General features: G+C 39.8%; 1 protein-coding gene across 1 annotated transcript in view; it reads left to right on the top strand.

Annotated features, from left to right (window-relative positions):
* Positions 1-3,468: 3,468 nt before the first annotated feature.
* The window catches only part of ROBO1 (roundabout guidance receptor 1), a 707,322-nt gene continuing 693,719 nt past the window's right edge, over positions 3,469-17,071 (top strand). The window contains exon 1 of the mRNA XM_057404322.1: positions 3,469-3,888. The gene's annotated coding sequence lies outside the window, so the exon portion shown is untranslated. The remainder of the gene's footprint in view (positions 3,889-17,071) is intronic.

The raw sequence follows: 17,071 nt of genomic DNA on the forward strand, positions 1-17,071 counted from the left end.
GGACACAAGAGATCTAGTGAGGATTCATACTACTACTTTTGCAAAAGCACAAATTCTGCTGTTCCATTAGTACACTCCAACAATTCCTGCATATTTACAACATACACATTTTTAATTGTGGTAACAGAGCAGCTCTGTGATTTAAATATCTTTAAACTTGTATTTTTTCTAACTACTCTTGCCCTGGGAAAGGCAAAATAAGTTTGCCAAATGTGTATAATATTTTGCAATAAGAAAAAGCATTAAAATGTTAAAAGAAACCCTAGATATACCTCTTTACAACTGGGTGTATGCACTGCTTGCCTTTGATTTGCATTTTGATGCCTAAGAAGCTCATTGAAGCTCACCATGAGCCCATTTCTTCTCAAATCTTACTCAACTTTAACAGAATCTCTGTTGTTATTAAGCAATGTAAATGCACACAATTTTTTCCACACTGAATAATCATTACAAAATCTTTGTTCCCGTACATATTCAAACTATATTGTGTGAATATTTCCACAGATGAAATAAGTGTTATATTTGACCAGACTTTGGATTAAGAGGACAAGTCTGCTCATTGCCATTGACTTTGGATCACGTTATCACAGAGTGCTCATACTATAAATAAGCCAGGTATTTTCCTTTATACGTTAGATTTTATTTCATACAATCTTATATGTTACCACTTACCTTTCTATATAGAAATGCATGCTTTGCTGATTACTAGATGTAAAAATGTAATAATGATATATGACAGTCACAGTTTGTTTTACTATTGTGCTAAAATTCCCCATGTTCACATGAACTCCAGTAAGTGGCCATTGTTTTCCCAGGGCAAGTTAGAAACTGATACTTGTCATCACATATACCGACCTTGGAAGCTGTTCCAAGGGGAAAGTATTCCAAAACACCTTTGGCTAGTAACTGTGTAAAGCAAGGAGATTTTTTAGTTATCTAGAAAACACCAAAATGTATTATATTACCCACTAGATGCAGCATCGTGATTATGTACCATTGATACTTACTTCTGTACCCCATATGAATATCTAAACACCTTATATACAGCCTTGTTTATGTTATGCAGTGCACTATACATGTATTAGGCTTACATGCATATACATAAGGAACACATGTATACAGATATTATTATACTTCAGAGAACTTTGGTTAGCGTAATGTTTTATTTATTTGCTTGCCCTCCATCAAGCTATTAGCTGGAGTGATAATTGATCAAGCAATTGCATTTTAATTGTGGTAATAGAGGAGCTTTGTGATTTATTCCTCTTTGTTTTGTTTCACTACAAAGTAATCATCTTCACTCAGATGTTTAACCACCCACCCAATTTATCTATTAAAGCAGTTTCACAGTCATATTTCATTAATCTCTGTAGGCTCCACAATGGGTATGGCAATTTCTCTCCTTCACGGGGTAATTTCTTAATTATGATGGTGTAGGTTATTGCCTCCTTAATTTGCACTTACACTAATCTACTATTTTTGTTAATTTTGCAGATGATGCCATGATTTTGCCTTATTTTGTTAAATACAACAGGTCTCAGGTTGTTCTCTTTTAAACTGATGTTACTCAGGAATCTCCATTAAGGTTATGATGTGCATGGCCAATGGAAGTAATAAGCTTCAAGAGGTGAAAGGTATATCCCGAGCTCTCAGGTAAGCAGAACTTGTCCTAAGTAGACCTAAAGAGAAACAAAAACAAAACAGCGATACAAAATTTGGTCTGAACTGCAAATGACTACAGTATCTTCCTTTACAACTTTCATTGTAGTGCAATAGTCACCTGTTTTCAAAGTACAACTTTGAAACTTAACTTTCTTCTACTTAAAGGGAAAAAAAAAAGTGCATGTGTAACTACTGTGATAAGAATGTATTCATGGAAGAATTCTATAAACTTGTCCAGCATACCTCCTCTGACAAAAGAAATACTACTGGGTTTGGTTATACTTTTATCTAAGGGATAAAATACTCAAACCAAAGTAGCAACAGAATTCAAAGAACAAAGACTTAGAATCTTCTTCCAAAAAGATATGAGAGGTCTTAAAGATGCAAGCTGTAAGATAAGGCTGAAATGCAGTGCTGAAGGCCTGATTTTGAACTCCTAATGTAGTATCTCTCTCATCTAAGGCTACTGATGCAGAAAATTGTTGATTCCCTTCTGCCCTCTCTGTTGCTGTCCTCCAAGGTGTGCAGAGTACTTTATATCATTCAGCTACTACTGTTGATTCTCAGAGTGCAAGAGTAGTTTAAACACTGCTTTTTCCTTCATGGTTTATTTTAATCTTATTTGGTCTCTTTCTAAGTATATATTTGGTGAAATAATGGGGTAGTGGCAAGTAACCTTGTGCTGTACATATGACTTTTCAATAATATTTGCAAAATGCATTTGCCATACTGTATTTACATTGGTAGCTCCCAACTAGAGTGTAAGACTTGTCATATTAACAATACCGTACACACAAGACCCTTGTTGTTGATTTCTATCCTTCTATGTAGGACACGTGGGCATGTTTAGACCTTTAATTGCATCATGCATGGCAATATATTGCAGTCTTTATTTATAGATAATCTTCATACACTATTTACAAGACTTCATTAAATACTTGCAGTCTTAGCCTATTAGTGTTTATTATCTATATGTATGCTTGCTATATGATGTATATTATGTCCAAGACAGCAATGGAACTTTTGCTGTGTGTGATGCTCTTGCATGTATATGTAAGTGCTTACCCTGTTGTTAGTTCTCAGTTATGCTGACCTATGTCATCAGTATCTCACACTGTCTCTCAGTTTAGCAGTCAATACATAAATGCTGCATCTGTTTTCTGTTCATTTCAGTGCCTGAATTTTCAAATGGGATATTTTCTTTCAGTCCATCGACATCCAATAAGGACCATAATTTACATATTGTCTTTGTATTCATTAATAGAGAAAACTGATAATTCTTTTTTTTTCTCTCTCTTTTAATTAGAAATCAGTTGTTTAATTGTTAAGAATGTTTGTTTACCCTCTTGGCACAGAGGCACAGACGTGCCCTTGGAAAGCCATAACTTAAGAAAGAAAAAGCATAGGTAAGTGAAATTCGATGAATAATTGATTACCGGAGTAACTACATAATTACTGCAGAACGTGACGGATAATTTTGACAGGGCAGGGGAAAAGAAAATCAAACTCTACAGACAAATAAAGCCCTATTCTTAAAAATCAGTCACATTGCTCATACCGGACTGCACAATAGCCATGCAAGAGCAGCTATGAAAGGGGAGATTGCATGACATCCGTTTATAATGCGCCTTTCTCCCGCTTAAACATTGCAACATGTATTACAATAGCCGAGGTAACGAATCAATTAAAGGGGACTTGGCCCCCGCGGCCGCCCCCCTGTTCCCCCCTCCTTCCTTCTCCCTCTCGCTTTCCCCCTCCTCCCCTCCCGTTCCCCCAGACCGTGCCCTTCCCGGAGCCGCTCGCCGCTGCTCGGCGGCTTTGTAGTTCCCGGCGCCGTAGCAGCAGGACCCGGGGCCCCTCCGCGCCCGCCGGCTGACGCGGCCACTTGGATCTATCTGTATGCGATGCCTCCCGCTCTGCGCGCTAGAAGCAGCAATACACATAGCGGGCCTCAAAGAATTCTCTCCTGAACAAGGATTTTATTATTATCTATTTTTTTATTATTATTACTAGGGTCCTGATACTGGGAAGAAATCCAGTTTCATCCCCCTTTTATTCAAAAGTCTCCTCAACTGCTTGTCGTCTGACGCGCGCTTTCTCCCTCCCTCTCCCTCTCTCTCCGTACAAATATCTATAGATACATCCTCGCTCTATGCAAGGAAAGTTGCAAAGGACTGTCGGGATGACGGAACCGCTAGTTTTCTGAGAGCCTGCTGAGCCCGGAGGGTAAGTCCCCCAACTACCGAAGTACCGACCGGTGCGAGGCTCTCGCCCGCAGTCCCGAGGGGCGTGTGTGGGGCGGGGGGGATCCGCTCCCCTCTCGGCCGCTCTCGAGCACCGGCTCCGGGCTAGGCAACAGTTTCTCGGCGGCGCTGGGAGAGGTCACAGCGGGAGAGGGGGATGCTGCAGGGACCAGTGCGCGGGGGCAGCGGAGGGAGCGGTCCAACAAGTTTCTCCGCAGGTACCTGCGGCGGCCTTATTGTCTGGGAAGTTGCCGGGGTTTCCGCGGGACGGCGGCCCCAGCTTTATTGCTCGGCTGTTATTAACAAAGAAGTTTCACCCCTGAGTAGCTGGGTCCGTCCCTCGCTGTGCCCGCCGGCCCCTAGGGCGATCTCGGGTGCCTCCCAGGCTGACAGTCTCCCGCGGCCGCGGAGCGGGAATCGGCACCGCAACTTCTGGCGGGGCGATCCCCGCATCCCGGGGACCGGAGCCAGAAGCGACGGCTTTGTTTTCGCCGCGCTTGCCATAACCTTCTCCCTTGTCGTGGGGATGCCGTTCCGCCGGGGGAAGCACCCTCCTCTGCCCCAGCCGGTGCCGATCCCCTGCGGGGCGGGCACCGAAATGCGATGGGACGGTGGGGGAAATATATGTATATGTGTGTATGTCTATAGGTATAGAAATATCTTTAGAAATAGCGACAGCACGGGAGAGGGGGCTATGAGAGCGCACCCACCTGGGGTGCTGGGGAGGGGAGCGGCTCCTCTGTGCAAGGGCTTGAGGCCGGGGGCGGGGGGGGAGTCGCAGTCCGCTGGTGTGTGGCCTCCCGCACAATGGAGGGTCCCCGGCGCGGCAGGGGTGGAGAAGGAGCAGCAGCAGGAGGAGGAGGCAGAGGGAGGTCTCCGGCTCCGCTGCAGCAGCTGCTGCTGCAGTGCCGCAAACCCGCGCCGCTCCCACCCCGTGGGGCAGCGCCCCCGCGGAGGATGCTCGGCGCTGCGCGCACGGAGCGCTGCCCTGGCCCGGCACGGCCAGGGACAGGAACCGAGACCCGCGCAACTTTGCGCGCCAGCGGCTGCCCTCGCCGCGGGGTGGCAGGCTGCGCTGGGGGCTGCGGAGCGGGCGGGGTGTGTGTGTGGGGGGTGGGTCCTCTCCTCTCGCTGCCTCGCTCGTCCCCTGTGCGGTTTGGGCAGGCGGGGAGGGTCATCCACAAGAGGCTCCGTAGGTGCAGGGTCGGCAGCAGAGGTGTTGCCGCACCTGAGTGTGAAGCTACTGAATTAAAACAAATGGACTACGAAGGGAGAAATGCAAAACGCGTCTGCGAAAATTAGAGCGCATTCAAGTTTCACAGGATCAGTATCCGTGTTTTTGTAAAATGTTGGTTTTTTTTTTTCTCCATGTTCACTGGGCTGTGTTAAGGCTCAAAAAATTGATTTAAATAGGCTTGAGATGTTTTTCATTTTAATTTCACTTGCTTGTGTTCACATTTCAGTTGCAGAAAGGAATTCTTTCAAGTTGCTGGTCATTCTGAGGACATTGAAGAACTTTAGAGGCTTTGGGTGAAGGGGAGGGGTATGTTTTGTGACATACCTGTGTTTCACAGATGTGTGGCTAGAAAGGACAGGTCTCTAATCCTAGCCCATTGTGCATGTTGAGGTTCAACTGATAGGCAAGAGCTGCCATCTGAGAAGGTTTCTTATTAAACAGAAGTACACACTCTTCATTAAGGAAAAATAAGCTTTTGTTGAATGCAGTTTGTAGACAAAACAGGTTAAGAATGTCCTGTTATATTATGGAGAAATAAGGCTAATTTCCAATCATCATGTCTGGCTTTTTTTTTAACTATATTCTTCTTTTCTTAATTCATTTTTTATTTGCCTGCATGCATGTTTTCTACTTGCATCTTACACTTCTGTAAACTCCAGGGGCAGTACGCTGGTGTGAATAGGCTTTAAGAGTGTGGAAAGAGACTTAGCTTTTGGTGATTAGGGACAAGGAAGGAAGGCATAAAATGATTCTAGTGATTCTCAGAGAGGTTCGTTGCTTTTCAGTCTTTCAGCAAACACTGCCAAACTTCTGCTAATTGTGTAGCAATTGTGTCCCAAGTCCCTACAGTAACAGATTCCTGCAAGCATTTTTGGTACCGTGACTGACACTTGCCCAGAAGCTGCACTGATTTCCATAAGAATCCTCACAAAAAAAAAGGACACCATTGTGTCAATGTGAAACAGCTGGGTGCTTGTTGATTGACTTTTTTAGTCAGTGAGAAGAAATTTGAATTCTTACCATTTGCTTTCTTTTGTAATATTGAATCCTCAGTATTGAATATCAACCAGTTGAATATTGGAGAAATGAGGACTCAACCAGTTTTGCAGTGAGGGATATGTGTCTTCGCCAAGGCATAAACAAAGGGTTTATTAGAAATAATCTCCCAATAGGTTTTTAAAGAAATCTGAATTCTTAACTTTTGAGTTCTATTGCTTTTCTCTGCTGATATTATTTCATCTATTCCTGCATTTTATCTTATTGTTTTTCACTTAGTGGACTTTTCATATTGACTTTTGATGTAACTGGATTTGGACCACAACAAGCAATATAAATCCACATGGGCATTTTGTATAGGAAGTACTTCCTCTGAGTAACTTTTCAAGGCATATGTGCACATCTGAACTTCAGCCTAAGCAAGAAAGGCAAGTGCACTAGCCACAGGAGACTTGGGGGTGGGGGGGTGAGATGGGGCTTTGTGGGAACAATGGAAAATTTCAGTGTACACAGATGAGGAAATGCTATACACTTTCTGCATGTGTAAAGTGTTATACAGAACTGAGAGTAGAGAAGTATTTCTTCTTCTGTCTTGGTTTCCATGACTTACTTGTTGTGGCAGTGGCAGGTATAAATTTAGCAACCTTGTATAGTTCATCAAGAAAGTGTGTAAAAAAGGAGAAAAAAGAGGGAAAAAAAAAAAAGTGGGAAGAGGATGGGGTTTGTATTTTTCTGCCTTTTTATGCGAGAGGAATTCTACAGGCTGTGATCCTTCCGTGGTGGAGTCAGCTGTCAAGCAAAGGAGTCCTTAGGTCAAAGCATGAAAATGAGTGGGAAACCATGATTTTGTTTGCCCAGCTTTTACACTTGCTCTTCTAAGTGCGTTCTGTGTCCTCAGAAATACCTAGCAATCTCATCTTGCTTTAGAGCCAGACCTTGACTCCCAGGTAGCAAGTGATGGAAGTGACATGTGTAATGTGTTAATCCATTAGGGGCTACAAACGTATGTTTGTGAAAAAAAAAAAGAGTTGAGAAGTTAAATAAAGTGGGTTTAAACTTACTTTTCCCACCTGTATATCTTCTCCAGATAGCTTTTTCTGTGGCTTAAAGTGCAAATCATCATATTTTCTAAACATTTACAGAATCTGTCTTTGTATTAACATGTCTCTATATCCTTGTTACTTTCCTAGCTACATCTTTATCAACATATAGGATCAACAACTTTCAATATTTTTATCTCTTCTGTTAAGGAAAATATTAGAATAATTTCAGATCAAGACTAAACTTTCCTGATAACTTTATTGGTGAACACTTTATTTTTACACATATTAGTCAGGCTCTATAGAATTGAGCACCTGGTTCCAGGTTCAGAAGGAGCTTGTGGTCTAATGGTTTTGCCATGTCTTTCTGCGTTCCATAATAGCTTAACCAATTTGAGTGGATTTGAACACATATTTGTCTGCTCAGTCCATAAATCTTTCTTTCCCTACCCATCAGTTCTCTCTCACCACTGTCAGTTTCTGGTTTGTGAAACACATCAGTAGTTTGCCTCAATTAACTCTCTCTGTCCTCCAAAGTTCTTCACTCATTAATCTCTCCTCATCCATCTTGAAGTCTGAGTATGTACCTACCATCCCTCTGCCTTCCCTGGTCATCTGTGTATCTTCCATAAGGACATTTCTGTTTGTTTGTTTCCAGTCCTGTATCATCTGTCTTTTGTTGGCCATTTCTAGGTCTGTGCCTGAGGTCTACCAAGTAATGAGAATTTCTTGTTTTCATATGGTATATTTATTTCCCCAGGCATCCTTTAGCTTTCTCCTCTGTCAGTAGTGAGCACATTGAGTGTATTTGTCCTTTTTCCCTGCTTAAGTCAGTTGATACTTACACCAACAAAATCAGTGTGTCAGGAGAGGGAAAATGAGGAAACTGCAGCGTGACTTGGTAGCCTACAGGTTATCCCCAGCCTGGGGCAGGTATTGCTAATTCTGGTCTGACTTCTCTGTAATACAACTGGCTTCAGACAAATAGCACACAGTTACAATGTTAAAAATTGGTCTAAGGAGTTACCATCCAGAGCCCAGAAAGTCCTATCTTCAGCTAAGCGCTTGAGTTCCTGAGCCACAGACTGTTCTTACATGTTATTTTGGCCTGAAGTGTGGTGCCTTTCTCCTTGCAGCCCGGCACAATAGGGATGGAACGTGCCACTTGCCCATCTTCCTTGAAGTGTTCTTGAAACGCAACATAAAATAATTTGCTAGAACTGAGGAGCCCTAATTTGTTAGGACTGGGAAGAGCCATGATACCTGAATTTCTGGCAAGAGGGTAGCTGGAATTTAGGTCCGCATTAAGCCATTCCTGCACAATATATCATTCCTTATTTTCTCCTCAGCCTTTTGAAGTAAAGTGGCTGCTATGGTTTGTATTGTGCTTCATGCTGCCTGGATCTTCACTTTGCTCAGAGCACAGGGTTTTCTTCCAACTGAGGAATGGCACTGAGTTCAAAAGCCCTTTCATCCTGATTCTGTATTGCGTGGGGTTAATCCAAGTTCCCTAGCTGAGGAAGTTCTGCATCATCCCCATCTCTCTGGAGAAATGTTCAAGCTGAAGAGAGAAGCATCTTAAATAACAGTTAGAATGTGGCTTTTTCTACATCACTTTCTTGAATTTAGGGGAAATGATTTTGCATAAAATCCATTGCATGCTCTGACTTTCCCTCTTAGAGCCTCTTCTAAGTAGAAGAAACAGTTGTTTGGGGGGAACAAAGAGTGAACTTAAGTCTGTATCTTTGTTACTGCCCATAACAATAAGTCTACTCCACTCCTAAAAATAGCATAAGGAAGAATTTGTCTCATCTGGTAACCAGGATTCAGTTGCCAACAATGGCAACTTTTCAAACTAACAAGTTTGTTATAACCATGACTATATATTCAAAAAGTAGCATCTTTTTGTAATATCTGATCTAATATATCACACTTGGATGCTTCTAGTATTTCATGTGCCTGTTTTACCTCAGACACAATAATCAACTATTTTGTTCTCCTACCTCTTTTCTTTCAAAAAGGGAGCTATAGAAAGGTAATGGAAAAAACTTTGTTAATGCAAGAGGCTGGCTGTGAGCAAGCATGTTCTAAATTGCTGTAATCACACTTTTTTTATGTCCTGCAATACATTCTAGAAAAAAACCAAGACTTAAGGAACCTCATTACAGTCTTCATTAAGTCTTCCACACTCAAAATAATTTAATGTGTTAGAAAGCACTAAAATACTAAACATTAAAGGTAAAGTGATCCTCCAAAACAATATACATCTAAGAACAGATCACCTAACTACAGGAGGAGATCCATTGCACATGGTGCTGCTCTTGGCAAATATGGAAATCTAAACAAATGGCAGTATTGTTTGTAGCTTGCCCTTGTCCTAAGAACACAAAGACTTTAGAGTAGGATTTTACTAAGAACAGCTGGGCGGAAGAGTTGTGAACTCATTTTGATTCCTTATAAAACTTTCCAAATTTACTAAACTTATTCTAACTGCAAGTCCTGCCACACCCAACCTAACATCTGAAAGCCAAATGCTTTCTTTCACTCTCATTTATCACCACTGGTAGTTGTGACTCAGATAAATTATTCTGCAAGTTTATGCCTCAAATCCACCCCGGCTGTGTCAAGAATTTTATTAACGATGAATGCATTGAAGGACATGATTTGACTTCTGAAACTACGTTTCTGGTTTTCATAGCTGACAACCAAAAAAGAATCCTTCCTGTGTTAAAAATTAAACAGGAAAATTAAACAAATTGTCTGCAGGCAGACAGGACTGCAGGCAGTTCTAACTTATTTGAATAAAATAAAGCCAACTTCAGTCCCCAGATAAGCTGCTGATGCAGCGAAGTATTTTTGGCTAATAGCACTTCTGAATGTTTTTAAAATTAAGAAAAAAGCTGTTATTGAAAACATTGCATACATAAAGTCTAAAGAAAGATAAAATGTATCACTGCTTCTTATATCATGGTACTGTAATCAAGTTTGACTGCCTACAGCATCAAAATGAAGCACTGAAGAAACTGTTTCAAATAATTTCTTTCAGATTGGGTGTGCTATATATGGATGAAAGCAAAGCACACTTTTGAACTATCTACACTCTGTTCTGAAAAGATAGGAACACTTCCTCTGAGTGAAATAGGAGAGGAATGAGAGAATGGAAAGTATGGCAGAAGGAATTACAGAGTCCAAACACTCTTCATCTCACATGGAGATTTGACACTGCAAGTTAATTTTATCTTTGCTTACTAAAATATATCTTGGAGTAGCCCATAGCTTATGGCTGCTGTGCTTTAGTAAATCTCGTTACAGAAAACAGTTATCGTAAGGAGAAGATCAGCATAGGAAAAATATGTATTTAAATAATGAAAACGACTAGATGGCAAGCGAAACCAAGAAGTGTTCCTCTTCTGAGGGGAAAAAAGTACATTTTCCAAAATTTTGCAGTCATGGTCTATCATGGCAAAATGAAAAGTATTACATCAATAATTGAGTTGTCTCCAACACATTAGCCAAAGCAGGATTTTAATTTCCTAGCTGCTGAATGATGTGTAGAGTAAGTGTTATTTCTCTATCTTGAAGCATTATCTCAGTTGAAAATGTTAAAAATATGCCCCAACAACTTTAATCAAATGAACAGAGCTCTGTCTATAATTATTTTAACTTGAAAAATACAAAACTTTCAATCTTGAAATGTACATGAGGTATAAGGTAAAAAGTTTAGCTGTGGAACATGTTTTGGGATAGTGGGATATTTTAATCTTAAGAGTTCTGGTGACAAAAACTAAGAAGTACTAAGCATAAATGGGTAAGAGAAGGATGGGCATTTTCATGCCTTTCCATACTTAACTGTCATCTATGTTCAGTCTTACTTGTTTGGAAGCGGTTTGTTGTGTTTATATTAGTATTTATGTGATTAAAATATTTCTGTGTTTGCATGTAAATTGCCATGTGATTTCAATAATTCTCCCAAAATCTTTGGTAGAAGAATTTTGTAGTTGGTGGTCTGAAGGCTTTTCTCTGGGGGCCATAAGTCCTCTGGAATATCATTCCTTAATGCCATGTGTGAGAGAGCCGACGTGCAACCACACAACTGCCAATTCACATCGACAACATAGTTCACAAATGTACTTCTGTAAAAAAATGATTTCAAATATTGTTAATTTAAATACTGCAACCTGTTTTCTAGGAATGGTTATCCTAAATCTCCTAGACTAGATTTCTACTGTTATTACAGTAGAACTCTTGTTTATTACCTGAGGTCACAGATACATATTTGTATGGGAAAATGTAGACTCTAGGCAGCTCCCTGATTTTTCACTGATGGGAATATCTTAGCAACCCCTCCTTGGTTGTTTTAGGGCAAATCATAATGGGTATGTATTTGCTTCACTAAATAAACAACTGTAAGTGCAAATACAATAACTGGTTTTTTTTTACCTATTCCCATTGATTCCATTTTATGCAACTCGCAGCAATAAGCAGCACTTTAAAAGATGAAACCAGGTGAAACTGATCTTGATCAATGTCAAGGTACGCAGAATACTGCGAAGCAAAATACATCAGTTTTCGCATGATACTTTTTGTAAGTCTATGTAGTTCATAATCTACTGTTGCTAAAGTACCCTATATGCCTGGCATCACTCTACTCTTACTAATGAGACCACAAGTTCCGTGCTAATGAGCAGAGATCAAAAGAGGCAGTGGCCTTAACCTTGCATTGATCCAGAGAAAGCCCAGCCATGGTTGAATGATATTATTCAGAATGTTTTTTTCTGACAACAGGAACCAAGTGTAAATCCTATACCTTTTCTCTGCTCATCTGTGTATCATCACAGATCAAGACATTCAGAAGGGGAAGTGGTATACTTTAGGAGTAGTGCAATAGTCCAGGTTTCTTTTCACTGAAGTCTATATGACTCTACAGTGCATTTTTAAACTCAGACTACATGTCTTCTTACCCTGATGTTAGGAATAACTTACAATAAAGGCAAACACTAACGGTTTCTTGCAGTTTGATACAAGACAGTACTGCCCTGTTCTGCTAAGATGATTGTGGATGACTGTAAAACTCTCTCTTGTCTTATTCTGACTCTAATATAACACTTTCGGGGGAATAGTTCAAACCCACACACATCTCTGGGAATGCAGGAAAATTTCAGTTGACCTCAGTTACTCAGATCTTCGTTGATTCTTGGCTGAGTTACAGTAATGGGAAGCATGAAAGCCTAAATATTTAGAAAACAGTAGGCAATATAAAATCATGCAGCACATTTCCTGCTGGGGCTGCCATAAGCGTATTGACCCTACTGTCTGCATCCCATCAAGTTCAAGGTTTCTGTCTTAATATCTAGGGATTTTAATGCGTTTGGCTCAGGAAAGCCAGAAATTTTCCAAGCTTTTTATATAATGTCTCAAATATTCTGGCTTGATGGAATGTGCTACAGGGAAAATTGAAGTGTGACCTCTGTAAGAGACAGGACTTCCTAAGGGTACATGCTAAAGCACTCTGATTGCCTAAGGACCTCAGAGCCAACATCGAACTGCACCTACTTATTCAAATACAGCACTCTGTTGGAGTCTTGTCTAGAGTCATTAAACGACTCAGAGGTGGGTGTTTTTTTTTAAGACTATCTCTCAGTCATCTTGGAGAAGATGCAAAGGTCATAGCTGTTAGTCAAACCCAAAGAGAAGGCAGTAGCATGCTACCATGCTTAACATCATATAGAAGTCACTTGCATGGATGCTACCACAAAGTGCCCCATGGGGGAGATGGTACATCAGTCTGCCCACTGTTTCAGAGGGTGGAGATGAAAGGAATGCATACCAGGTTCCAGCTCTTCCATAAACATCTTCCTTTTCAGGCATAGCTGTTCTCTGGCAGGTGAAATGGATAGGTTGGACAAAAGCCATGTCTTCTTGTAGCCTTGATTGTTGACATAAGATACAGCTGTTCTCATGAGCCTGTTTCCTCTGGGCTGTGTGCTAACTAGTCAGGGGACTTATCCCAACCAAAGTTGCTGAAAACAGTTTCAATAGTAAATAACCTTAATCTCTCCATTACAGTGACTTGCCATATTGTTCTGTGCAGTGCACATATAGAAACTCTGACATGGGGGCTTTGTAGATTTTGAAATTGATACTTGGCAATCTGAAGGTCTGTTCTATTTCAAATATATTTCAGTGGAACACACTGGAATTAGAAATATTAATATTTTCATACTTTACAATGCATTAATAATCTGTAAGTTCGTAAGTACACTGGTTTTCAGATGAAGATAGTATCATCTTGTTACCAAATCTTAACAATAAGAAACTATAAGACAGCATACATGAAAAACAACATCTACATGAAGCCCTTTTACAAAAGAGGAAATAAACTACACATTGCTGCTCTGTCCAGACACCTTAATCCCTGTGTCAAAGGAAAGCGTGACCTGGAAGTCTAAATATAATATGAAAGACTTTATTTGTAACTAAAACCACATCCCATTTTCAGTAAAACCAGAAACAAAATCAGAAAATCAAATATACCTCAGGTGGGAATCTTCCTTTTTCTTTCTTGATTTTTTATTGTTAGAAAACATTTCTGCATAAATAGACCTTCATGTTCCAGTGTTGTCCTTTCAGCTCTTAGTGACAACAGACCATCCTTCACATAGGAATAAGGCTGCTATTGTACATGGCACTGGAGCACTAGTTGGAAATTCAGTTCCTGAGCCTGCTCCTCCCTCTAGTGGAACAGATACTCTTCTGAGTAACTCTGGAGAAAAGTAATGGAAATAAGTAACCATGGCACTGTATGTTTCTTCCTCTCCATAACTTCTTGAAATGGCTCAAAAAACTGTACGGATAAGGACTGCTTCTATAGGTAGCTAAACCGACTTAAATGCTGCTCCACCTGGACCACCTGCTGGCTGGAGCCATTGCTGGAGAGCAGCACTAAGGTGTCTATTTTGCCCTGCTTTGCTTTTGAGAGTCTTTGGCGCTAGGAGGTATTCTGGGGGTGTGACAGGTAATTATGTGTTGTGGGAGAGATGTGGCACCCCTCTCCAAGACTCTTCTTTAAACAGTGATAGTTTTTTTATTGTTTTGTACTAATCATTTGAAGTAAAATGACTGTAGTTCAGAAGAGAAATGCCCATACCAATCCTCTCTGGCATGCTCTGTTTCAGATTAAGAAAGAATAAAGATTACACACATGTCTTTGGTTCATGCATTGAATGTAATATGTATTTTAAAAAACCCACAAAGCTGGGTGTCTGGTTGCGTTATTACCCACCAGCAATTTTCAATGGTTTCCATGAAAAATGTTTGAAACAATTTGAAAAGGTAAATCTGAAGGCCTGTTGCTTGCCTGGCTCAGTACTGGCTGGCAAATGCGTGTTTGTGACACTGAAGTCAGCTTCCACCACCATCATTACTGGTATCAGTCCATAGCTTTCCTTAGATAATTGAGACTAAAGGTTATCACAGCATTAAAGACTCAAAAAAGGTCTGTGTTTGTTAGTGCTGTATTTTACTAATATCATATGGTTTTGGAATGTGTCAGTGCCTTTCTCAGATAGTTCCATATCAAGTTACAATTTTATATTACCTTACACAGCAGTAACACAGTAAATAAACACCATCGTCATGGTTTCAACCTGTAACTAAAGAACTTTATTTTTACTTTCTCTAGATCAGTAAGAATATATTCACTAGAAATAGATCATCAAGAAACACCAAGGATCTAGATTCTTTGGTCAGCAAAAATTGTACAAATAGGAGCAAAAATTTTGACTTTTCCTGAATTTTTCCTATGTCTTTAAAGTCCATTGTGAGTTTTAGATTACAAAATGTTAAGGCATGAATGCACTAGGAAAGTAAAGATAATAAATAGGAAAGATATTGCAGAGTACTTTGTAAATGTTTTCTTAAGTAAATTTTTCTTTAAGTGGTATATGATTTATGGAGTATGCCTGTGCGAATTGTACCTCCCACCAGTAGCTTCTCCACATAGAGAAAGAACAGCTTATTGCAGCTGTCAGCTAATGAAATGACTCCTGCAGTTCAAGTAGTTGCGGCTTTGGGCTGAAAACTGTGGTTCTGACATTTTTGGCAATGTATACCAGTGTCCTGTGGCAGAAGGTTTTTGTTCTGACATGATGTACAACTACTGCAGTAAGACCATGAAGACTGGAGTATCAGAAATCATTTTATCATGAATCTGCTGTTAATTTTTTTTGCTGAGAAGCAGAAAGTCTGACAGTTTTTTGTGCAGAACATAATCTTAGAGGTTAATGCAGTTTCAGTATGTATGAATACTTTCTTAAAATGTCAAGCTTAAAGAAATAGTGAGAGAGAGCTGAGGTTGCCTTTACAGAGGGTAATCGCATATCCACGTTGGAGCCACTCTTCAGCTGTCTGGGCACAGGAGGAAATATCCTCCATATGATATTAATGCTTTCATTTGAAAGGCCTTTGGGTCGTCTTGAAGGTATGCTGCACCTAGAGTTGTTTTGTTTTTTTTTAAATTAGCAAGTTCAAATGTAATGCAAATGAATGGGTAAAATAGCTGGAAATAGTCTAATTCATTACTTTGCTGTTTATGGCTTTGCATGTAACTCAGAGAGAGATGACTGCAATGCTAGCATTTATACCTGATTTCTCTCTGAGTGTAAATGCACCTACAGACTTTTTATTACAGTCTAACTGGAGGGCTGGTGAATAATCTCAGCATGGTTGAGCAGCAAATGTTGGAGGATAATTGGATCTGCAGGCTAAGATAGTATGAATGTGGAATGTCTGGTAGGGAAGATTGATAGGCAGTTATTTTTACATTGTGTTTGAAATCTGCTTTTCTTTTGTAATTTTATGTGGAAGATAACTTACCTTTAAAAGTTTAAAATTATAAGTTTTGATTCAAATGAAATTGAGGTTAATGTTCCCTAAATAATATTTTTGTAGTCATAACCTGGTAAACAATGTGATGAAGAGTCCATTCAATAAAGCATGTAAGCCTTTAATTAAATTGTGAAGCCATCTATACAATGTTTTAAAATAGAATCTTTGAAAGTAAATTTCAAACATTAGGTTGAAGATATTCAAGTATTAGACGCCCTACAGAAACAGGATACCTGCTTAAAGGTGCTACTTTTCCTCCAAGGTGAGATTTCAATGCAATATCGTATGTTAAAAGACAAACAATAAATACAGCCAAAGTACTCTGGATACATTCTGGCCTTTTTCATCTCTTTACAAAGCTGATAGTGTTTGGTTTGGATTTTGGCTTTTTGTTTTGTTTTGTCATGTTTTGTTTTTTAAACAAGAGTGGCTTGGGCAAGTGCTGCTGTAGCAATCCTTTAATAATATTACTATCCTTTAGTCCTTTGTCTGTCCATTCTGTTTCCTTTTGATAAGAAATCTGTTCTTTTATTGTTGTTTATCTTCGGACACTTAACATCTCAGGGTAGGATACATTTTGCTTGCTTCTTTGCAAAGTTATTTTATTGAATACATATTTGATAAAGCCGTAGTCTTTAAGATGATAAAACTTGTTTGACAGGAGGGGAATACAATACAAATGACTCTTGGTCACACTGCTACTCATGCTAGATTTCACAGTGGTGTTGGCCAACATATGTGGGGTCTAGTACCTGTAATTGTGCTTTTCTCACACAATTCAAGCAGGTAAAGAAGAAAAGCTTGATTAATTACAATGACAGTCATTGGCTGTTTATAGCTAATCTTGGAATCTGCTATCCAACTATTCAGTTAAAATTACTAGAGAGATTGAATTTTCAAAGATATCTAAGTTCTTACAAGTAGCAGAGGAGTAGAGACCCAAACGAATGCCCACATTACCACAGCATTTACCTGTTCTGTTAATCTTGCTGAATGACTGATCAGTG

This window comes from Pezoporus wallicus, unplaced genomic scaffold (genome assembly GCF_028554395.1).
Source record: "Pezoporus wallicus isolate ANWC-B61680 ecotype Strahan unplaced genomic scaffold, APGP_CSIRO_Pwel_v1 contig_5922, whole genome shotgun sequence".
NCBI classification, from domain to species: Eukaryota; Metazoa; Chordata; class Aves; order Psittaciformes; family Psittacidae; genus Pezoporus; species Pezoporus wallicus.